Here is a 25536-nt window from a genome sequence, read left to right on the forward strand (position 1 = left end):
AAGGGAGTCACTGAAAGAGACTTTAAAGAATAGTGTAGTCTACACCTTCAAAGTCAGAAAAATTGGGTAGATTTGTTCATTATAACCTCATCAGCAACTTAGGAAAACAAAGCATATCCAAGACATGAAGAAAAAAATCAGATAATGAGTGAATCCAAGAAAATAAGGTATTATCTGGAAAATATATTAGTAATGAAATAACCTTGTTTGTTACAGGAGGCCAGAGTTGGACTGGGAGGTTGAGGAGATGCAGGTTCAAGAAAATGTTTTTGGAGAGACAAACGTGTTTATAAATGCAGGGGAGTGATTTGAGATCACAGTAGAAATGGGAAATTTGATGTAGTCATGTCTACAGCAATATCACAGAACATTTATCACTTGCTCTCCACAGACACTCTCCCAATTTCTTTGTATTTAGTCTTTACAAAAATTCTAGAAAAAAGATATTTTATTATTTCTCTTTTTGTCACAGCTCAACCTGCCATAAAGAACCCAGGACACAAGAAGGAAGGTTAGTTAGAAGGCTTTGCACAAATGCTATTGCACGATGATGGTGAATTGAGTAAGGGGAAGTATTAGGAAGAGGGTAGATTTCAGATTCTTTTTGAAGACAGGAAAAGTAAGATTGTTGCTGTAGCAGAAGTGGCCTGTGAAGGAAACAAATAAAAGACAACTGCAAGCTTTTGGGATTGAATAACTGAAATAATGAAGTTATATTGACTGTGATGAAGACTATGGGAAAATAGTTTGGTGTGGAGGAAGGTAAGAAGTAAGGCTTTTGATATGCTGTGTTTGAGATGCCTAATGATACATTCAAGTAGTGATTTTGAGTAGGTAGCTGGATATGCAAATCTAGAGTTTGGATGAGAAGTTTAGGTGAGAAATATAAGTGTGGGAGTCATCAGTGTGTTGATATTATTTATCTAAATTCATGAGACCAGAGGAGATCACCAAAGGTATTAGCCTAGAGAAGAAGTAACATTTAGAAATTGAGCTCTGGTGTAGAAAAGATGAATAGAAACCAGAAAAAAAAAAAAAAAAAAGACTGAAAAGGAGAAGGCATCCAGGTGGAAAGTGAACCAGGGGAGTGTTTTTGGAAAATAAAGTGAGGAAAGTATTGTATGGAAAAGGAAAAAATTAACTGTTTCAAAAGCTAAGTTCAAATTTGCAGAGAAATGAGAAATGGCTATTGGATTTAGTAGTGGCTAATTGGTATGTTGAACCAGGGAACCTCAATTTCTGCATTTTGGTGACTGATTACACTTCCTAAGTATCAGGAATGAACTATATTCAACTCAGTGGAAGCCCTTTTTTCTCACATGAGTCAGAATTTTTAGTTGGTTCATTAACCAGAAGAGTTGTTGTTTGCCAATCTTTGGATGTACATCCAAGATTTTTCTTTGCATGGAAGTAACTTGCCTAAAAACAAATATTTGAGTTTGTTTCAGTTTCTTCAAAGTATGGAAGAACTTAAAGACATGTAAAGCCATCTGAGGTCAGAATATGTCTAGATTTTTGCAACCGTATCCAAATATTCTAAAGTTGTATAGTCCACACTTATTTCAACAGAAAAATAATACCAGTCGTACTCATCAACTCTTTCTAAAATTTTCAACTTAATTTTCCTAGAAATTTCCATTTTTTTCTACTCCTCTTTTATTGATTTATAAAACAATACATACAACATGAACGCATTTGGGAACAAACACTATTCTCTCTTGGTAAGAGTAGTAGAGGGTAAAGGAGGATGAAATACTATAGCTGCTTTTTGGCCCAGAGGGAATATGCCATGGCTATCAGCCAGCATTTTCATAGTGGGGAGTAGGATATTATTAATTTCCCCCCCAAAAATTAAGTATATTGAGAAGATATCCTACTAAATTTGTATTCAATTGTAATTTGTCTGCTGACATCCCGATTTATAAAAATAAAAAGGAAACAATATCAGCAACATTAACTTGTCACTGCCCTCCCATTACCTCGTGAAAGCTAAACCCACTTTTCTAACAAACCCCAAAACTTCGCACCACTTCCTTCCCTACAGGGACCTCCCATCTGCCAGTCATCCACCCTCTGTACAGCTGGCTAACATACTTTTCAGTTATCATTTCTGGATTGTTATTTAATAGATAATTTCCAGTCTTCTCTCTCTTATTTGAGATCTTAAATAAGCTTCTGGAATGCAAAGTGCAGGTCTCTTTTTTCATAGTGACCACAAATACACAGTTTTATTTTTGAGCATATAATTATTATATATTTTTGTTATAAAACAGTCACAAATGTCCACAATGCATCGTAGTATATGAAATGTTCCCTGTCCATATTCATTAATCCAACTAATAATTTTAGAACAATTTCTGGGTGCCAAGCATGATTCTCTACCTAGTTGAAGGGGTCAACGAGGGCCTCTATGAGAAGGGAACATTTAAGCTGAGACATAAATGGAAGAACAAGCAGACCTGCAGTAAAGAGGGGAACTTGTCAGGCGCCATCACAGGAATAACTGGAGCATACTGGAGACACAATCATAAAGTACAGTGAGTGAAAGGAGAGTGGCAAGAAATGAGAATGGTGTTGCAGGGGAGTTGGGGATGGCAGGTCCAGGTAGGCTCTGGTAAACATTTCCATGTTATTATAAGTGAAATGGGAGCCCTTGTGGAGTTTTAAGGAAAGGAGTGACATGATCTGATTTATATTTAAAAGATTCATCCTGGCTCTGATTGAAGAATAATAGAAGCCGGGACATTAATTGGCAGACTAACATGGATTAACTTCACAGACATTGTGTTGAGCAAAAGTAGCGAGGCACAAAAGAAGCACAAGCTGTCCTGTGTTTTGATTTCTATATATTATAGACATATAATGTTCTATGCATGAATTTGCGTCAGGTTTACCAGTAGTCCAGGGAGGAGATGTGGACTAGTGCCCGTAACAGTGGTGAGGGAGAGGTCTTTAGTGTGTCTGGTCCTTGCTATAAACTGTTAAAGAGGAAAGGAGTTGTGAGATTCTTCTTCATCTTACATAGATATAGAAACAAGTTGGGACAGCCAATGTCTTGTCCAAAATCACAAAGCTAGTGCCAATGAGCCCAGGTTTCAAGTCCAGATTATCCTACTTATTTTATTAATGAAAAAGGTTCAGATATATACATTTATGAAAAGAAATTTTATTTGGCATCAATAAGAAGAAAAATGATTGATCATGCAACAACATGAATTAATTTTACAGACATTACACTGAGTTAAAGAAGACAGACACAATGAGGACCTATTATATGAAGTTCTACAGCAAGCAAAGTGAATCTGTGGTCTATGGTGATAGAAGGAAAAAAAGGGATTACTTTTTTGTGGTTGCAGAAAAACTTACTGGACAGGGCCATGAGAGAACTATCTGGAGTGATGGACGTATTCTATATCTTGATCCATATGTGGTGACATGATTATATATATTTGCCAAAATGTATTGAACTAAATTATTAGGGGAAAAATTCAGGGTACATAAATGCTTTCTTAAATATATACGGTCAAGATAAGAAACTCGGGATAAGAATCCAAGTTTTCTAATGTCAGGTCATATACTCTTGTCTTGAAGCCATAGGTCTTGGGCCTAAAGCTACTAGAGAATCCGGGTTGCTGACCCCTAGACAAATGCCATGACTCTAGTAGCCAGTGTAACCCTTTTCCCTTTGAAGTTGTAGCTAATAAAGTCTGGAGTTCAAAGTCATGTCCTGCATGGGCAAAGTGAATGTTCTAGAATAAGAGAAACTATGCTGAGAATGAAACAGTTTTTTTGAGACAATAGAATAATTTTAGGTCCTGAACCATGTGAGAAAAGTGTTCTAAGAAAAGCTCTCAAGATCTAGAATGAGGCAGATAACCAAGACAGCTTGAAATAAACCCTGTAAATGGACTGGGGTAGCTTATCAGGATTTAGAGTCATTCTAATGACACTTTTGACAACAGTGTCCACATGATTGATGCTATGAAACTGATAACGGAAGGCGATGCCCTTACAGGAATGGCATTTTGGCAAAACTCAATATCTTCTCACAGTTCATTTTTTATAAGATTCTATTCATGGACTGCATACTTATACAATCTCATTAGTCTGCCGTTAATCATTTCTATGTCTGTCTGTATTCTGTAGTTTTCAAGACTTGAGTTTGCATACATGAAAACAATATGCTCCATTCATATAACATTTTGGTTTACAAGGCATTTGGGATCTGAATCATGAGACATTCAGGAGAGGAGAGGTGATGACTTCTGTACCTATCTGTAGGTCGTTGGGTGAGCTAAAGCCATGATGGAGAGTCAGGTCCCATGAGGTCCATGCTCAAATGAAACCTGAACAACTAAAGGAATGGGAAAAACAGAGATGCTGGCTTTGAGGGTGATGAATTTGTGAGCACTCAGGCTCTCTGATGCTGTGATTTTGTTACTCCTCGTGAATCAGCTTATGCATAATAATGTCACACCTCTCTTTAGAATACATTAGATAATACATTTAGAATACATTATACCTCCACACAGGTATAACGTATCCTGGAAGACATAAAGTGTCCTCTTACCTTGTCCTGAAGTATTTGCCTTATGCACAGCATTCCAAGCCAGGAAGCTCTTGCTAAGTTTAAAAATGGATGGATATGGGCCGGGCATGGTGGCTAACGCCTGTAATCCCAGCACTTTGGGAGGCCGAGGAGGGCGGATCATGGGGTCAGGAGATTGAGACCATCCTGGCTAACACTGTGAAACCCCGTCTCTACTAAAAATACAAAACATTAGCCAGGCGGGCACCTGTAGTCCCAGCTACTTGGGAGGCTGAGGCAGGAGAAGGGTGTGAACCCGGGAGGCGGAGCTTGCAGTGAGCCGATATCATGCCACTGCACTCCAGCCTGGGCGACAGAGCAAGACTCTGTCTCAGAAAAAAAAACAAAAATGGATGGATGTGAAGATGGAGGCAGAGTTGGGTTAAGGAATCATTACACATGAAGTATCCTAGTTACCAGAAAAAGGTCACTGAACTGAAGCAGGAAACTTCTTGTGTTGGTTCTTTAAGGTATTCTACTCAGCATAACAGCTCATTCTACTACTCTGTATTAGTTTGCTAAGGGTGTCATAACAACATTCCACAAACCTAGTGGCTTAAACAACAGAAATGTATTGTCTTGTAGTTCTGGAGGCCAGAAGTCACGATGTCGCTGGTGTTGGCTCCTCCTGAGGGCTGTGAGGGAAGGGTCTATTCCTGATCTTTCTTTCTGGTTTGTGGATGCCCTTTTTCCTGTGTCTCCTCACACCATCTTCCCTCTGTACATGTCTTATCCAAATTTCCCCTTTTTATAACAACACTAATCATATTGGATTAAGGTCCACCCTAATAATTTCATTTTAACTTGACTACCACTGTACAGACTCTATCTCCAAGTACGGTCACACTCTGGGACAGTGAAGGTTAGGACTACAACATATTTGTTTTGGGTGACACAATTCAACCCGTAGCATATCCTGATCCTTGGCTCCCTCATCTGCAAAACAAGTATATTTACCTTACACTGTTATTTAAAAATTGAAAAGCAGCCAATGTATTTGGAAGAACTTAGTAAACTGAAGATTCTACGTAAGAACAAGGCAGTAAAAACAGCGATAACAGCATAGATATACATAATAATAAGAGCTCTCTCTTACTGAGAACAACCATGTGCCTGGCAGTTCTAAATGTATTCACTTATGAATCTATGAAATCTCCTATGAAGATTGATGGTAGCATTATCTCTACTTTCCAGATGAGGAAACTGAAGGACAGCAAGTTTGGGCAATTTGCTAACGACACAGCTTGTAAGTGGTATGGCCACTTGTAAGCCACTCCATTAGAAGCCAGAGCCTGTAAGCTTAATCACGTCCCCTCCCCACATACAGATACTAGTGAGAGAACCAACTTTAAATTTCCAGAATAAAGATTGTTTCAAAAATAGAAATAGATATTAAGAAATAAAAATAGAAATTATTTCTATAGACAGCTAGGTAAATGGAAAAGCAATAGTTAAAATGTGAACATATTTTAAGTATGATATACTGTAGCTATAGATAACATGCAGTACTTTTAAGTAATACTGTATATACAGAAGTAGATAGATAGAAATAGATAGGTAAACTATTAACATAAATTTTCCTGTAGTGGAATCCCAATTAAAGCAATAATATAGAGCAATAAGAAGCAAAATCTGCTTGGATCCAAATCATTTCTGAACTTTGTAACTTTGGTCGTGTTGCTTTCTGTGAATCAGTTTCTTCATTTAAAAAAGTTGTTATGAGGATAGAACATGCTAGTATTTATAAAATGCTCATAAATGCTTGGCACAAAGTAAGCTATAGACTCAAAAATGGTGATTCCAGACCTCAAGAAATAAGAACTTGAATTTCAGAGAAATCTTCCCTTATTATCCCTGAGGTCCACTCCATAGCTTGATCAAAGAAGTGGGATACTATGTAGTAGACTAGTGTGGCAGCACCTTAAACCCACAAATAAGTTTGGCCTTTGTAAAGAGAAGGGAAACCAAAATTATTTCAGGACCTACTATGTGGAGAGTTTTTATCTGCTATATACATAGGCATATGCTATTCCATCAATGGTTCAGAGGGCATAAACAGTTAATAAAGCTATCTCAGGGATGATTAAATTGAGAGTTGCTCAGGGTCATACAATTTTTGAGTCAGGAATTAAACCCAGGGCTATTTCATTCCAAGGCCCATGTTACTTTCTGGTAAAACAAATAACCATGAAATATAATATATTTTCTTTGAATCCCTAATAGTGGGTGCTATTATACCCCCAATTACTTAAATTGATCCTGTACATTGCCAAGAGATTAAATTATAAATTATTGAGTTCAAAAAGATAATTTCTTCCTCCAAAGAGATGGCATCTTACAGTTTAATTACTCTGACAGCTTTTTTTAAAAATTTTTTTCTCCTAGTGAATTATCAACAGGAACTACCTAGAGAAACCTGTAACTCCAGATCTTCTGATTAATTGATTTTCTTTGGGTGCTGCTTGATAGTAACAGAATGGTCCATGGGGACAGTTTTTCAGTGAATGTTTTCAACAATGATAGGAACACAGAGCTAAGCAGAGTGTCAAGAGACATTTAGTGCAGTAGAGACATCTCATCTGTTTTTCTGCAGAATTTGCAAAAAATTAGCATCTGATTATTATCACCTGAGAATGAACTGGAACCCATAAAGATGTCTTTGATTGTAAAAGTGGGGAGGAGACCCTGATGGAAGAAGAGAAGACTTCAGCCTCACAGTAGAAAAGACTGTGTTTATGCACCTAAATCTAACTTAGACTCCGTCTAATTCAGGAAACAGGCACATTTAGGGAAATAAAGAAAAGAGGCAGAAGGAGATGAAGCACCTTGGCTGAATCAGAGAAATTAGGGGTTAATGTTCCAGACTGATGACTTGAAGGAGTGTGTGCATTTTCATGCAAGGGACCATTCTGTAGAAGCAGCAGCACATTTACCCTTAAATGAGCAAAGAGAATCCCAATCACTCTCCCTCTCACCCTCCCCTTTTCCTTCATTTCTCTAGCTCTTTATTTCCAAGAAGGCCAGCCCTTCTCTTCAGCCACATGGTATTTGGACAGCCTAGGCTCTATCCCTGCAGGGAAAGCTCAATCAGCCAGCTGAGCCAGTCACTGAACAACCAAGTCTGGTAAGAACAGGGGTGAAGTATTTAAGAAGCCTATCGTGGCTGGAGGGCTAAAGCCTTGTTCTCAAATCAGCTTTATAGATAATAAAACTGACATTAAAGCAAAAACAAATAAGAGTAATAAGGCTTCTTCTGTGGGTTTCTTGGGTTTTATTTCTCATTTGATTCCAAATGGGGAGACAAGGGTATATTTATCCTACCCTTCCCCCAGCCTCAACAGGTTAAATGGGTTAATACATGAAAAGCATCAATCACCGTGTCTGGAGCATTATCAGTATCAGTAAATGTTAACTATTACTTTGAGGCTGGCCCATGTGGCTCCTGGCATTACAGGCACCAGAGGAATTCCAGGGAGACCAGGAGGAGTATAGTCTGGGGGAGTATGGAGGATGTGCTACTGTGTGGCAGGTGCTTTGCAAACTGCATTAAAATAGTCTTGATATTTTCAGAATCTAACGGGATCCCATATACTATTATTCTGAAATTCACTTGCGCTTCTTTAGATTTTGCATCTACGTGATGCATAGTAACAGTTCATAATTTGGTTTATTCCTAGCTTATCTATGGTTGTCATTATTTCAAGAGCCTAGTAAAGTTGAAATCAATTTTAGAACTACAAAAAAAAAAAAAAAAGGAAGAGATGTGAGTAGGGTCTCACTGTGTTGCATGTAAATGCATTGACATGGAAGATTTAAAACACCTGATGAGTTTTAGTCTGTTTCTTTATTCACTGTTAAAGGCAGTACTGTGCAACATTCCCTACCCTCTATTTTTGACACTGACGTTGGGCTTATTTTGATTGTCTAAGAGGCCCTGTGCTGCAAGCTGGCAGGGCTTGCTGGGATGAAGTGACAAGCAAAGATTTGCTATATGGTATAGCCAGGGGCAGAGACAGGTTTTCTGGGGGCATGAGACTTCTACAGTGGGGAGACACTATTAAGAAATAGAATACAAAATTATGACTACAAAATGAGAGGCCCCAAAGCTTATGTTTCATTAGATTCACAGGGAGCTCACTTCTGCCCAGAGCCAAGGACTGTGGACATGACCTGGTAATGGCATCAAATGATTCCCTTTATTGCCTCCCCTGGGGCAGAAATGGTGGCAGCAAAGCAACTTCCAATCACAACTATCTTCTTTCATTTGACACAGGAAGGGGGAGCTCCCTCTTTAATCTCTAATAGAAACATTAAACAGCAGGCCATCACAATTTCTAGCTAAAGAGTTTTCATAGGACCTTTGCAAAGGTTGCATTCCCCCTTCCCTTGTGGCAGTATGCATAATGTACCTTTTAGGAATATAAATTCAATGTCTTGGAACACATGATTTAGAATCAGTGTTCAGTTACCAACTATCAAATAAAAAAATAAATCCAGCATATGACTAACGGAAAGAAGTCAATCTGAAATGGTTACATATTATATGATTCCAACTATATGACATTTTGGGAAAGGCAACACTATGGAGACAGTGAAAAGGTCAGTGGTTGCCAGGGGTTAGAAGGAAGGGAGAGATGAATCGGGGAAGCACAGAGGATTTTTAGGGCAGCAAAACTGTTCTGTATGATACTATAATGGTTGATACATGTCATTGTACATTTGTCACACATATGTCTTGGTCCATTTAGGCTGCTCTAAGAAAATATCTTAGACTGGGTGGCTTATAAACAACAGCAGTTGGTTTCTTACAGTTCTGAAGTCCATGATGAAGGCACTGGCAGATTCAGTGTCTGGTGCAGGCGATCCTCTTGCTTTAACTTCACTGGTGGAAGGGGCAAAGCAGCTGTCTAGGGCTTCTTACATAAAGGTATTAATCTCATTCATGAGGGCTCTGCCCTCATGACCTAGTCACCTCTAAAAGGTCCCACCTCTTAAAACCATCACACTGGGCTTTAGGTTTAGTGGGGATGAATTTTGTGGGGAACCCAAATAACAGACCAAAATTCACTGGGAATTGTTTTGGGGAGACATAAACATTCAGACCACAGAAGCACAGCACATACAACACCAAGAGTAAATGTTTATGTAAACTGCAGATTTTTAGTGATGTCACGGAGAAAAACTTCTCCTCGACTCTCTTAGGTTTAGTGCTTGGGAACCAGTAAATTAAACTAACTAAAGACAAGTTAACAAGAGAAAAAGCACACAGTTTTTATTGATATTTACACGCATAGGAGTTCATGGAAAAGAAATGAAATTCAAAGACGCAATTAGACTCACAGGGGTTATATACCATTTTAACAAAGGAAAGGTTTGGGGCTTCAAATGATGATAAATCGTGGGGAAGTGACTAGGAAAGATACAGGGAAACAAAGGAAAGATAAGGGTTATTTTACTAAGGTCTGTTTATGTAAACTTGTCTGACTCTCAATCTCCAGTGGTAAGAGTGGCTCTCTTCTTCCCAGTTCAGGAGAGGGAGACACCTTCACAAGAGGAAATGTATGCCCTGCTTTTAATCTGATAAGAAGAGGGCAGAGAACCCTTCCTACATTTGGTTGTTTTCAATTGCCTTCAGCTCAAAATGGTCCTTACGTGGAAGTGACATATTTTTATGGTGGTGGTATATTCTGATCTCTTTCAATAATAATTGTGTGTCAATGAGTCTCATTGATTGTAATAGATATACTGCTCTGGTGCAGGATTTGATAGTAAGAGAGGTTGTACGTGCGTGGAGGCAGGATGAGTAGGTGAATGAACTTTCTATATTCTCCACTCAATTTTTGTTTGAATTTAATATTGCTCTAAACATAAAATCTGTTCAATAAATAAAGTAAAAAACAAAACAATAAAATAAAGTAAAAAAAAAAACAAATCTAGACTGAGGTAAGTAGAAGCTTTATTGGAAAAGATTATTACAGAGGGGGAAGGGACTCCAACTATAAGAACAGCAAGCTTCTCAGAGCTCAGGCAGAAAAAGGCTTTTCTTTTATACGAAGGAGAGAACAAGGCTAGAAAGAACCAGATGTAAGTAAGTGAGGTGGCCTGATTAGATAGTAGATCAGAGAACGTTTTACCCTCAGGCCAGCTGCTTCCTGGAAGGAGCCATTGAGAAGGAGCTAAATTCTGGCTCGACTTAGAATGCATCAGAGTTCAAGAGTCTGGGGAAAAGAAAGAACCGTAACCAAAATTTTTTCAGGTCAGGTTAATAGGCATTCTGTTCTAAGAGATCACTGGGGACAATAAATTTAGCTAATCATTTATGAAGCCAAGAACAGGAGTTTGGAGCGTCTGTATCTGGCCTTGTCATAGGTAAACAATGCCGGCAATCCTTGAGCCTCATCTAACTCATATCGGGAAGGGTGGTCCTTTGGAATAAGCTATTCTCTGAAACACTTTAGTCTAAGTACAATGTATTTCACCAGCAAATACCTTGATTGTGCCTTAGAAGGAAGGGGTTGGTGATGGTAAGTCTGGAAAAGGCCAGACAAAGAGAGGGAGAATTCTGGTCCCTGAAGAGACATCCCATATGCTCTCGGATGAGATTGTGAGAAATGCTGGAAGAATGAAGTGGATGACTACCAAGCCCATCTTATTTCAATGTACATAGATAATACTTCATTTTGCAAAAATGAAAAGTATGGGACAAATACTAAATCAGACAGGGCACTGGGGTAAGAGGCGTGAATTAGGATATGTAGTCATTTACTGTACTAATTTGCATGAATAGAAATGCAGAGAGAGCTCTATACAAGAAAAATATTTTGTGTAATCTATTAGTATAAAAACTCATAATTAATTTACTAAGATATAACGATTGATTTGCCATGTTAGGCAATGTATTTTCAACGTCATCATCTTATTATGGAGAATTGTAAAGATTTTCTTGTATGTTAAAGGTCTTTGGTCACCATCATTATTCACACGATTGTTATTCACCTGGTTATCATTATTCCTCATCATTAAGGACACTAGTAATCTTTTAAACCTTTCTGGCTCTTTCTGGGGAAAAGGGCAGGCTTAATACAGGCATTCCTCGTTTTAGTTAGCTTCGCTAGCTTCACTTTATTGCGCCCCACAGGTACTATGTTTTTCACAAATTGAAGGTTTGTGGCAACCCTGCCTCAAGCAAACCTATCAGCACCATTCTTCCAACAACATGGGCTCATTTCCTGTTTCCACGTCACATTTTGGTAATTCTCACAATATTTCAAAATGTATTATTATTATAGCTGTTATGATAGTCAGTGAGCAGTGATCTTTGATGTTACTCTTGTACTTGATTGGGGAACCATGAACCACAACCATATTAGGCAGCAAGCTTAATTGATAAATGTTATGTGTAGTCTAACCGTTCCTCCAAATGGCCATTCCCCCATCTCTTTCTCTCTGCTCAGGCCTCCCTATTCCCTGAGACACAAAAATATTTAAATTATGCTAATTAATAACCCAACAATAGCCTCTAAGTGTTCAAGTAACAAGAAGAGTCCCACGTCTCTCACTTTAAATCAAAACCTTGACATAATTAAGGTTACTGAGGAAGGCATATAGAAAGCCGAGACAGGCCAAAAGCTAGACTTCTTATGCAAAACAGTTAACCATGTTGTGAATGCAAAAGAAACGTTCTTGAAAGAAATAAAAAATAGAAGATGCTACCCTCTATAATTGTATGAAGGTTCAGAGAGGTGAGGAAGCTGCAAAGGAGAAGTTGGAAGCTAGCAGAAGTTTGTTCATGAGGTTTAAGGAAATAAGCCACCTCTATAATATAAAAGTACAAGGTGAAGCAGCAAGTGCTGTTGTAAAAGCTGCAGCAAGTTATCCAGAAGATCTAGCTAAGATCATTGATGAAGGTGGCTACAGTAAGTAACAGATTTTTAATGTAGACCAAACAACCTTATGTTGAAAGAAGTCAATGCCTGGCTTCAAAGCTTCAAAAGATAAGCTGACTCTCTTGTTAGGGGCTATTGTATCCGGTGGCTTTAAGTCAAAGCCAATGTTCATTTACCATTCTGAAAACCAAAGAGTCCTTCAGAATTATGCTAAATCTACTCTGCCTGTGCTCTGTAAGCAGAACAAACTGGATAGCAGCGCGTCTGTTTATAGCATGGCTTACTCAATCTTTTAAGCCCACTGTTGAAAATTAGTGCTCAGAAAAATAAGATTTATTTCAAAATATTACTGCTTGTTGACAATGCACCTAGTTGCCCAAGAGCTCTGATGGAGTTGTACAAGGAGATTAATGTTGTTTTCATGCCTGCTAATACAACATTCATTCCAAAGCCTATGGACTAATGAGCATTTGGAATTTCAAACCTTATTATTTAAAAAATACATTTTGTAAGGCTATAGTTGCTATAGATAGTGATTCCTCTGACGGATCTCAGCAAAGTACAGAACAACATGGCTTTGAACTGTGCTGGTCCACCTATACATAGATTTTTATCTGCCTCTGCCACCCCTGAGACAGCAAGGCCCACACCTCCTCCTCCTCAGTCTACTCAACGTGAAGATGATGAGGATGAAGACCTTTATGATGATCCACCCCACTTAATAAATAGTAAATATATGTTTTCTTCCTTATGATTTTCTTAATACATTTTCTTTTCTCTAGCTTACTTTATTCTAAAAATCCATTATATAATACATATAACATAAAAAATATGTTAATTGACGGTTTATGTTATCCGTAAGGTTTCTGTTCTACATTAGGCCATTAGTTTAGTTTTTGGGAAGTCAAAGTTATATACAAATTTTCAACTGTGCAGGTGGCCCAAATCCCTAACTCCCACATTACTCAAGGGTCCACTGTAAGTTGAAAACTCCTGGAAAGGATTCATCACTGTAGATATTAGGGCATTCATGATTCATGGGGGGAAGTCAAAATTTCAATATTAACAGGGGTATGGGAGAAGTTGATTCCAACCCTTATCGATGACTTTGAAGGGTTCAAAGATTTAGTGGTGGAAGGAGCTGCAGATGTGGTAGAAATAGCAAGAGAGGCCTGGCGTGGTAGCTCACGCCTGTAATCCCAGCACTTTGGGAGGCCAATGTGGTGGATCACAAGGTCAGGAAATCGAGACCATCTTGGTCAACATGGTGAAACCTCATCTTTACTAAAATACAAAAAATTAGCCGGGTATGGTGACGCATGCCTATAATCCCAGCTACTTGGGAGGCTGAGGCAGGGGAATCGCTTGAAACCAGGAGGTGGAGGTTGCAGTGAGCTGAGATCATGCCACTGTTCTCCAGCCTGGCCACAGAGCAAGACTCCATCCAAAAAAAAAAAAAAGAAAGAAAGAAAGAAAGAAAGAAAGAAAGAGCAAGAGAACTAGAAGTGGGTCCTGAAGATGTGACTGAATTGCTGCAATCTCATGGTAAAACTTGAATGAATAAGGAGTTGCTTTGTCTGAATCAGCAAAGAAAGTGGTTGCCTGAGATGGAATCTACTTCTGGTGCACAGGCTTTGAACATTGTTGAAATAAAGACAAAGGATTTAGAATATTGTACATAAACTTAATTGATAAAGTGGTAGCAGAGTTCAAGAGGATTGACTCCAAATTTGAAAGAAGTTTTATTGTAGATAAAACGTTAAATAGCAGCACATTCTACAGAGAAACCTTTCAGGAAAGGAAGAGTCAATCTATGTGGCAAACTTCATTGTTGTCATATTTTCAGAAATTGCCACAGACACACCAGCTATTAGCAACTACCACCCTGTTCAGTCAGCAGCCATCAACACTGAGGCAAAATCTTCCACCAGTAAAATGAATATGAGTTGCTGAAGACTCAGACATCTTTAGCATTTTTTAGCAATAAAGTTTTAACTAAGATAGTACATTTTTAAGACATATGCTATTGCACATTTTATACACTACAGTATAGGGTAAACATAACTTTTATATGTATTGGAAACAAAAAAAATTTATATGACTCACTTTATTGTAATATTGGCTTTACCGTGGTGATCTGGACACAGAATCCACAGTATCTCTGAGGAATGCCTGTAGTTTGAATATGAGTGATGCAAAGAAGGATTTTTAGCTATTGTAGTATCTCTGGATGTATTTCCCACAATCTTTTTGGGTTATAGTTGCTCTTGTATCTGTTTTACCTTTCCCAATAGTGATTGCACTTAGCAGAATTTGTGCTAGGAAACATTGTTATTGTTATTGATACAAAAGTAATTTTCTGTAAAGAATAGATCATTTTGTCTGATTCATTATTTTAGTGGCTCTCTGAAAAGTATTTTTCTTCATTTCACTTCTGAAACAGAATCTAGAAAAAAAAATACCATCAGCTGAGACATTTAGAAACATCTGTACTTTCACACAATGCATAGACAACAAACCCTTACAGAATTATTTTTAGGAACTCTATTGAAATTAGATATTTTCTAAAAGTATTTGCTAAAAGAGAAATGCATTTTAGCTTACATCATATTGTTTAATTTTAAATCTATCATATTGTGACAATAACAAGAATAAAAACAATTTCACCCTCAGTGTAAAACTTACAGATTTTGTTGCTGAGAAACTTCAAAACATACCTCTAAATAGTAAGAAGTGTAGTAAAATTTAAATGAAATGTTGGGCCAAATATAGAATGATTGAAAAATCACCCTTGAATTATAAAAATTTGTGCTTATCTTGTGAATACTTTAAATGTCTTGCTCATGGTAAGGACTTCGTGCTATCTTAGTACAATTAACATATAGGGCAAATTTCAATACCAATGACAGTAGATGTAATTTCACATATCAAGTAGTTTCCCTAATAATTTAGGACTTTTTTCACTGACTTCTTGTCATATATGATTATGTCATTACTTTTTTATATAGCTCAAAATATGGCTGATGGCGTGCTTGTGCCCTTCCATGGTTTTTTCATTTGGTATCACTAGTATTATATTTATTTATTCTTTTTTTCCAGGACATTTTCAAGATATTTGTCAGTTTTTGAGGTTTATTTAAGGTATAACTAGATAATGTATTATGTAAATCAGCCTAACCAGCACGCATAAACTAAACATGTCACAGGATGCCAATAGTGACAGACGGAGTGCTGATGCCTCTGGAAATCTCTTCACATTGTGGAGTTTCTCCTCTTCTCTTGGGATATCTTCTCTATTTTCTGTGACAGATGCCTATTTGCTAGATCAACTGAGAGCATCAGTGCCTATAGGTAATGAAATACAAATAAAACTCAATTTGTGTTATGGTCTGAATGTTTATATTCCTCCAAAATTCATGTGTCGAAATCCGGTCCCCAGTGTGTTGGTATTAAGAGTCGAAGCTTTTGGGAAGTGACAGGGTCATGAGAGTGGAGCACTTGTGAACAGGATTAGTGGTCTTATGAGAGATGGAGCGTCTATTTTTCCCTTCCCCCATGGGAGTGGGAAAATACCGATAGAAGCCACTATCCATGGGGAACAAGCCTCCACCAAAAACTGAATCTGCTGGCACCTTGATCTTGGACTTCCCAGCCTCCAGAACACTGAACAACACATTTCTGTTGTTTGTAAATTACCTAATCTAAGACAGCAGCCTGAGTGGACTAGGACAATTGGTTTCCTTTTTGTTTAGGTAGCAATAACTAGAAACAGAATTTCTACAGAGGCAACACACACAAAAATAGGTGTGAATTTATCAAATTAAAATGCTTCTGCACAGTAAAAGAAACAATTACCAAAGTGGAAAAAAAATAACCTATGGGGTGGGAGAAAATATTTGTAAACCATGTATATGACAAAGCGTTAATATCCAAAATATATGAGAAATTCCTCCAAGTCAATAGCAAACAAACCAATAGAAAACCAGAAGCAAAAGAAAAAAGAAAATAAGTTAACCGATTTGAAAAATAGACAAAGAAACTGATTAGACATCTCTCGAAAGAAGACATACAAATGGTCAACAGATATCTAAAAAGTGTGGATATCACTAATCAGGAAAATGCAAGTTAATATCACAACAAGATACCACCTCACAGCTGTTAGGATAACTATTAGCAAAAAAAACAAAAGCGGCCCCTTGCTTTGTGTCCGCCAGAGTCCATCATGACTGCCACTTTAGCTCTCCAGGAGTCTGGATAGCAGTTCCGGCTGAGAATGTCTGGAGTCCGCAGGCCCCAGTCACTAAGGACGGTTTTTCCTTCAGTATTGGGGTTCTAAGAGGCAGAAATGAGAAATAGGAATGCAGATGGTTGCAGAGTGTGGTTGGGGGTTAGAGCGGCGCCCTGGGGAAAAAAAAAAAGATGAGTGTTGGAAATGATGTGCAGAAAAGGGAACCCCAGTAAATTATTTGTGGAAATGTAAATTGGTGCAGCAGCCTCTATGAAATAACATATATTTCAATACATAATAATGTATATTTCAAAATTGTTTTTACAGAGTAGATTTTAGATGTTTTCACCACAAATAAATGATAAGTATGTGAAATGATGCATGTGTTAGCCTGTTTTAATCATTCCACAATGTACACAAGTATAACATTTACATTATACCACATAAATATATACTGTATATATATACTACTATTTGTCCATTTAAGTAATTTTTTACAAATAATTGTTCTAAATAATAAGATTATCTTATAAAGGAGACAGTAGGTTTGTTTTGCTCCAGATGGTAGAGTTAATCCCTGAAGCTAGAAGATGCTTAGGGTGAAGTTTGTGCTCAAAATATTTTTCTAAAAATAGAGCAGCCTAACTATAGAGCAGACTGCCTCAAAGGTGAGGTATGTTGCAGAAAAAAGTCACTGTAAGGGATGTATGGGATGCTGTTTGGGGATAATCAGGGACTCAGGATAGGGAACTAAGGAGTTTGGGTTGTCTGCTGTATAGAGGAAACTAGAGGAGATAGTTTATTCAGCCATCATTCATTCATTCATTCAGTAAACATTACTGAACACCTGTGTGCCAGGTGCTGTGATTGACACTGGAGATTTAAAGTTGAATAATATCTAGTCACTGGGGCCCTGATGTCAAGGCACATGCTCTAGTGGAAGAGAGGCACATGTAGCTAAGAGTGTGTGGAAAGTGCTATGAGGAAAGTATGTTCAGGATAGTGTAGAGGCTGAGGAAGAGGATTCCCAACTCACCTGCTGCGGGCAAAGACAGGTGGATGGTATTCATTAGGGATTATCACAGGACGGATCAACTGAACTAATCCTTAAAATATAATACAGTAGGAGCCAGCCCACAAAATGCTAATAGAGGCAGTGGGGAGGGTGGTGGAAAAAAAAAAAAAAAGGTATAAGTCAAAGGAGAGAATTCCAGACAGATGAAAGCTGTAAAAATAGTTTAGTTTTACTGTAAAAAGGTCAAAGCCAGAAGTAAGGGGCTGCAAAGTCCATTTAAGCTGAGAACTTTATTACAGCTCCTGTTCCAAGCCCATGCTCTGTGCGACTGCAGATGGGATATTCTAATACCACTTGTGGAAATCAATCTTTTTGGACAAAGGCCAAGAGAGACCCATGTTGTGATTCACTCGCTATGGCAACCCAAAAGGAAGGGTGAATGCCTGCAGATGAGAGTTGTCTCTTCATGCCAGCCACTTAATAAGTTATGGAAAAGGGAAGAGCAGTCCCCATGGTGGGCCTAATAGGAATCATAATCTAACTGATTATCACAGCAGTGACTCTTTCAAATCTGGCCTAACTGAAGCTAGCACCACACCAGGATCTCTGCTGGGCACACACCAATCACCCAGGAGGTCAGTATCATCCCCATTTTACAGATTTGAAAGCTGAGGCACAAGGTAAATAACAGTTATGCAGAAGTCTTGCTTCAGTGTCTAACTTCCTCATCTCACTTTATTCTGTTTTTCAATAGGAGAAGAGATATAATCTCATGACGAAAAGTGCCATCTAAAGTGGCACCTTAGACACAGTAAGCAAACTGGATTGGAAGTGAAGAGTCAGTCCCAAGATACTTGACAATGTCTCCTATTTGTAGATTGTTTAGCAAAATGCTTTCACCTGAGTTATTTCATTTGTTGCTCACAACCAATCTGTCTGGTAGGAAAGGCAGATGATATGTTCACCTCCAGATAAGAAAAATGAAATTCAGAGAGGCCAAGGGGCTTGCTCAAGATTCCACAGTGAAAATTCCTACTTGCAGGAATTTTAACAAAGGTTTTCAAATTCAGAAGTCCACAGGATGACTGCCCTTGAAATCCAGTGGTAACATATAATAAGGTGTCTTTGAGCAGGTAAGAGAGGACCAACCTTTTCTAAAGCCTTTCTCCTCTTGCTCTCTGTGCGCCAACCTGAGCAGCCTCCTGAGAGATTCTGGAACATGCTAGAATTTTTCTTGCTTTAGGGCCACAGTTCATGTCACTCCTTCTTCCTGGAATGTTCTCCACAAGCACTGTGTGGCTCCTTCTTATCCTTCAAATATCTGCTGAAATGTTCCCTTCTTAGAAAGGACTTGCTGACCACCCTGATGGAAGTGCCCTCTCCAACTCACCTCTTTACTGACTCTGTTTTTATTCCTTTTGCAAGCACATTTTATAATCTATATGTAGTGTTTAATGCAACAGTTTGCTAAGGACTGAAATTTGCATTCCTCCAACAGTCAAAACCCACTGCGATGGTATGTGGAGGTGGGACTTTTAGGGGGTAATTAGGTTTAGATGAGGTTGTGAGGGTGGGGCCCCTCATAACGGAATTAGTGTTCTTATAAGAAGAGACAGAACGAAGCTCTCTCTCTCTATGTGTGTCTCTCTTTCTCTCTAAGACATGGGAGGACACAATGAGAAGACAACTGTCTACAAGCCAGGAAAAGGGACGTCACCAGGAACCGAGCCTGCTGACACCTTGATCTTAGACTTTCCAACCTCCCAAACTATTAGAAATCATTATCTGTTGTTTAAGCCACCCAGACTGTGATATTTTGCCATGATGCCTGAACTGACTAATATACAGTTTACCTGTACATTGTTTGTTCCTCTAGATTATAAACTCTCCAAGGCAGGGACCATATAGTTCTTTAAAAGATAATGTCATGGCTATAAGTTTACTGCTATTTCCCCATCACATGGGAAAAAGAATTGTCAGAGTTGTCAGCCATTAGAGTTTATTTACCTTAAGGGTGTCTGACGAAATGATCTGATTATCTCCTTAACTTCCTAAATAGCTCAAACTTCATAATGTTTGAATTTGGAAATATCTGTTGATTCAAGAGAGACAGATTACATGGTCTCTCTTGAACTTTGGACATCTCTTCCACAAACTTCCAAATATTAGGCCATCTATTACCAGACCTTCTCAACTTAAACAAATCTTACTTTCAACCCCACTTTAGCCACCTTCACCATGGCCTAACTTTTGCCCTTGTTATTTGTTATCCATAGTTTTCTAAACTTAGAATCCTTAATCACTGGCATTATAGTTGTTTACTTCAACCTCCAACACTTACAGGTCCCTCAAATCCTCATTTATTCAACCCTTGTTTTTTGTCATCTTATAAATTGCAAATTCTTGAAAATCACATGTCTTCTCTATAAATCAGATCCCTTCATACCATGTTTTCAATCTGAGTTTGGCTCCATGATTAATCTTCCAAATCAAAAGTTTACAAACTGTGGCCTGTGGAATAAATCTGGTCTGCACCTGTTTTAGTAAATAAAGTTTTACTGGAACACAGTCATACTCATCCATTTACATATTTTTTATATCCATTTTCATGTTACAATGGCACAGGTGACTAGTGGCAACAGAATCTGTGTGGCTCACAAAGCCTAGAACATTTTCTATCTGTCCTTTATAGAAAGAAGTTACCAACCCCTAATCAAAATCAATAATCTATGAAGTAGAAAGTAAAAGATGATCTTTTGGTGCTGACATGAACATATTATGATTAAAAAAACACTTTATTGAGGTTTGATTAGCATACAGAAGCTGTACATAACACATACAACTTGAAGGGTTTGGTGATCAGTATGCAATCATGAAACCATCACTACGATGAATGTGATAAACGTATCCATCACCCCCAAAGGTTTCCTCTGCCTTATTTATTTATTTATAAGAATGCTTAACATAAGATTTGCTACCCTCTTAGCAAATTTAGCAACTCTTTGAGTATGCAATATAATATAGTTAACTATAGACACTATGCTGCACATAGATTTCTAGGACTTATTTAACTTGCGTAGCAAAAACTTTGTTCTCTTTGCCCAATACCTCCCTGTTTCCCCCTCCTTCATCCCCTGGTAACCATCATTCTACTGTCTGCTTCTATGAGTTTGACTGTTTTAGATTTCTCATATAAGTGGGATCATTTAGTATTTGTCCTTCGATGTCTGGCTTATTTCACTTAGCATAATGTTCACCAGGTCTATCAATGTTGTTGCAAATGACAAGATTCCTTTTTTTATTATTAAGGCTAGATAATATTCCATTGCAAATATATACCACATTTTCTTTGTCTATTCATCTGTAGATGAACATTCAGGTTGCTTTCATGTCTTGGGTATTGCGAGTAATGTTGCAATGGACATAGAAGAACAGGTATCTCTTTGACATACTAATTTCATGCCTTTGCATAAATATCCAGAAGTGAAATTACTAAATCACATGGTAGTTCTATTTTTTGGTTTTTGAGGAGCCTCCATACAGTTTTCCATAATGGCTGTACTAATTTACATTCTCACCAACAGTGTAAAAAGTTTCCCTTTTCTCCACTTCTTCACCAACATTTAAATTTCATCTTTTTGATAATAGCCATTCTGACAGATCTGAGGTGATATTTAATTGTGGTTTCAATTTACATTTCCCCAATGATTAGTGATAGGGATATTGGGCTTTGTTATTAATAACCTGCTGGCCATTTATGTGTCTTCTTTTGAGAAATATCTGTTCAAGTCATTTGACTATTTTTAATGTAATCACTTGTTTTCTTATTATTGAGTTGTTTAATTTCTCTCTGTATTTTGGATATTAGAGCCCCTTAACAGATGTATTATTTGCACATATTTTTCTCTTAACCTATGGGTTGTCTCTTTATTTTGTAAATTGTTTCCTTTGCTGTGCGTAAGCTTTTTAGTTTGATGCAATACAATAACTAATAGATTAATGGTCTCTTTTTGTTTTTGTTGCCTGTGCTTTTAGGGTCATGGTCAAAAAAATCTTTGTCCAGATCAGTGTGTGGAGCTTTCCTCTTACGTTTTTTATTTCTAATAATTTTATAGTTTCAGATCTTATATTTAAGTCTTCAACCCACTTTGAGTTGATTCTTGTATATGGGATGTGATGTGTTCAATTTCATTCTTCTTCATGAGGACATCCAGTTTTTTCAACACCATTTGTTGAGAATTCAATAAAGTTGCAGTATATAAAATCAACGTAAAAAATCAGTAGGTTTTTCATACACTGACAATGAACTATCTGAAGAAGAAATTAAGAAAATAATCTCATTTTAATACCATAGGAAAATACTTAGTGGTAAATTTAACCAAGCAAGAATATGGAAATATCTATATTCTAGAAACTATAAAACATTGATCAAAGAAATTGAAGATTACACAAATAAATGGAAATATGTCTCATATCCATAAGTTGAAAACTAATATTGTTGAAATGTCCATACTAAATGTGATCTAAAGAGTCCATGTGATTTCTATAAAAAATCCAACGTCATCTTTTATCGAAATTGAAAAAAAAATGCTAAAATTTATATGGAACCAGAGAAGACCTGAATAAACAAAGCAATCTTGAGCCATAAGAACAAAGTTGGAGGCATCACACTACCTGATTTCAAAATATATTGCAAAACTATAGTAATCAAAATGGCATAGTACTGGTGAACAAACAGATACAAAAACCAATGGAATAGGATAGAGAGCCCAGGAATAAATCCACAAATTAAAAACCAACTGATTTTTGACAAAGATGCCAAGAATGGGGAAGGGAGAGTTTCTTTCATTATTTATTCTCTGTATTCTTTTCATCTCAGAAAAAATATCCAGTTTCCTCAATTGTATATCCATTCACTCACCTGATAATTTCTTCATTCACTTCTTTGTTTATTCATTTAATCTCAATTTTTTGTTCATTCTGTAAATATTCAGATTTCTTTTTATGCATTTTCTCAGAATTGGAAGCATAATACTGAACAAAATAACTATAAATCTCAGCCTCCCACTCCCATATTTACAGTTTGATTAGGGAGGCACATTTAGATATGCAGTGACAATTGCTTTGCTTAGAGAAATTCAAGGTGATAGAATGCATGGTGACACCTAACCCAGACTGGTAGAGAAAGGGAATTCTTCCACTGGGAATGAAATGATTATCTAAATAAGTAGGCTCAATCAGGTCAGGAAAGGGCCTGAAAGACTATTTCAAGCAGAGGGAAGGTATTTGCCAAGGCCAGGGTGTGTAGTGGAGAGAATGGGCAGTGGCAGAGAATTATGAAGTGTTCCAATGACTAAAAGTAAAGTAACAAGTTCCTTGTCCAAGAGCTTGGATTGTATCCTAACTGAAATGAGTATACACTAAGTGTTTGAAGAAGAGGGATGAAATGGTCAAGTTTTCACTACACAAAAATAACCTGTTCCTTTCATTTTATGTTTATTTATTTTTTTTAATTTTCTGACTGCTCCTTTCTGGAAATCTCAAATTTACATTTGCCAAATATTGTCACATTTTCGATGGAGAATACAAACTAAGAATGGGTTAGGGAACTGAGTCAGAAAGTCCCTGTTGTACAATTCCATCATGTTTTTCTAAGGATGTGCTTTTGGACATTATGGAAACTATCTTAGGCTCTCACTTGGATCCTAGAAAAGAAGGCACCTGTTAAAGGGAATGTCCAGCCCCACCTAATTTGGCAGCTGCCCCTCCAAGCTAATGACATTAGGGATGTAGTGGATTCAAGAGGCTGATGATGCCATCTGGTCAACTCATGTGACTATTTCTATCAGCTTTATTTCTGCAACATCCTGTGCCCACAGAGGGGACACAAAATCGCTTGATAATTCCTTCACCATATGAAGATACAGATACACCCAGAACCTTAAAGGCAAGAATATGATTGAAATGTCAAATGGGGACTTGGTGATCTAAATTATGTCCCCCAAAAGCCAATGTCTTTCCACCACCAGTGCCCTATGGGTGGAGTTTCTAAACAGATTACTCAAAACACAAACTTTCAAAAAGGGAAAGTCATAACCCTCTAGTCATCAGGGCAATTACGGAATAACATTGCTGGAGTAAGGTTTTCTCAATGCCCAAGAGATGAGCTGGCAATGCCACAACAATGTCCAATTCTTAGTGGGTCCAAGACCATGTGTTACATTTCCCTCCCATGATTACTCACAGCTTCACAGTTCTGCTGTCCTCTTCGCCTCTCTGCCACCTCTTAACTGCACCTTTGACCTCCTACCCCTAAGATTCAACCCTGTGAGATTACTTGTCTTTTCATCTACACTCTGGTCACTCTGACCCCCATTCTTTAGATTCAGGATTTTCTCTTTTCCTGGATTATTCTCCAGCACAAGTAGAAAAATATTGTGCTTCATTGGAAAATGCATGTTGTTTGAATCACACCCTTTCAGATTATACAATTGTAGTCTTTCATTATCTTTGAGCCATTTTATAACGCTGTAAACTAATATTAATGCATATAATTCTTGTCTATAGACATGTAAATTGTGTCCAGGGGTGATTTAATTGACTTTTCTTCCCCATTGTGGAAAAGGCTAGTAGTTTTGCCTCCATTTGCCCATTTATTTCTATATTCCTGATCTGTAAATGCATTTCTGGGTTTTCCCTTGGACTCATTCTAACATCTCTTCTTTTTCCTCATTAATTAATTAAATTAAATCTTTAACACCTCTTCATATTTTTGTCAGTATGAGAGTATAAAAAAAAATCTTTTTTTGAAAATTATCTTTTAATAGGTGACAAAAAGAATAAACACTGAACAAGAAGTCCTGAGCTCCTACTACAATCCAAAGTGAACTAGTTGCAGTGCCATAGGATGATGTTTCTCCTGAGACTTCTTTACTAGGATCATTTAGGCTGTTATAAATGCAGATTCCTGGGCCTCTCCTTAGACCCACTGAATCAGACACTCTAAGAGGAGGGTCAGAAATCTCCATCTTAGCAAGTTAATGTCCAGGAGAGTTAGAGACTCACTATGACGTATGATAAAAAGTAGAAGGAAGGACTTTCCCGCACCTTAAACTACTTGGAAAGATAGATTAATGTCTAGATGAAACTTGATGAGACTTTAGACTAATATGTTACATATACATCAGGAGATGCATGTATAAACCAAATCCAAATAACCCAAAGCAAAATTTCTTTTAGAAATAGTGATAAATAAATGAGTGAGGAGTTTGTCACTCACATCCCCCAGGTAAAACATACCTTTTTAGCCTAAATAAATGCTATAGTTTGAATGTGTTCCCTCCAAAATTCAGGTACTGATAGTTAACAGCAGCCGATATGATGGTATTACACACGATAGTAGGTTCTTTAGGAGGTGGTTAGGCCATGAGTGCCTCCCCCAAGAATGGGATGAAGGACCTCATAAAAGAGGCTTCTCACAGCATTGTGACCTCTTGCCCTCCCACCTTCCATAAGTGAGGACACAGTGTTCCTCCCCTCTGGAGGATGCAGCAACAAAGTGTCATCTTGGAAGCAGAGGAGCCATCACCAGACAACAGAACCAGCCAACAGCTTGATCCTGGACATCTCATTTTCTCCAGAACTGGGATAAAATAAATTCCTGTTTTTTAATAAATTTCCCAATTTCAGGTATTTTGTGATAGCAGCAAAAACAGACTAAGACAACTAGTATGAAAATATACATTAACAAATAAAATTAATCATAATACATGTTTGCTTTTAAAAGAAAATAAACCAATATGCTTTCTGTTGATTGATT

The 25536-nt window shown here is 37.5% G+C and overlaps 1 long non-coding RNA gene across 1 annotated transcript; it reads right to left on the bottom strand.

The window, feature by feature from the left end:
* Positions 1 to 15501: 15501 nt before the first annotated feature.
* LOC130541775 (uncharacterized) lies at positions 15502 to 25117 on the bottom strand. Its single transcript, XR_008955893.2, has 4 exons — positions 25017 to 25117; positions 21865 to 22028; positions 19725 to 19809; positions 15502 to 15819 (listed from the first exon to the last, which is right to left on the bottom strand). It is a non-coding gene; the product is annotated as an uncharacterized LOC130541775 (long non-coding RNA).
* Positions 25118 to 25536: the final 419 nt, after the last annotated feature.

The sequence above is a fragment of the Pan paniscus genome, chromosome 7 (genome assembly GCF_029289425.2).
Source record: "Pan paniscus chromosome 7, NHGRI_mPanPan1-v2.0_pri, whole genome shotgun sequence".
NCBI classification, from domain to species: Eukaryota; Metazoa; Chordata; class Mammalia; order Primates; family Hominidae; genus Pan; species Pan paniscus.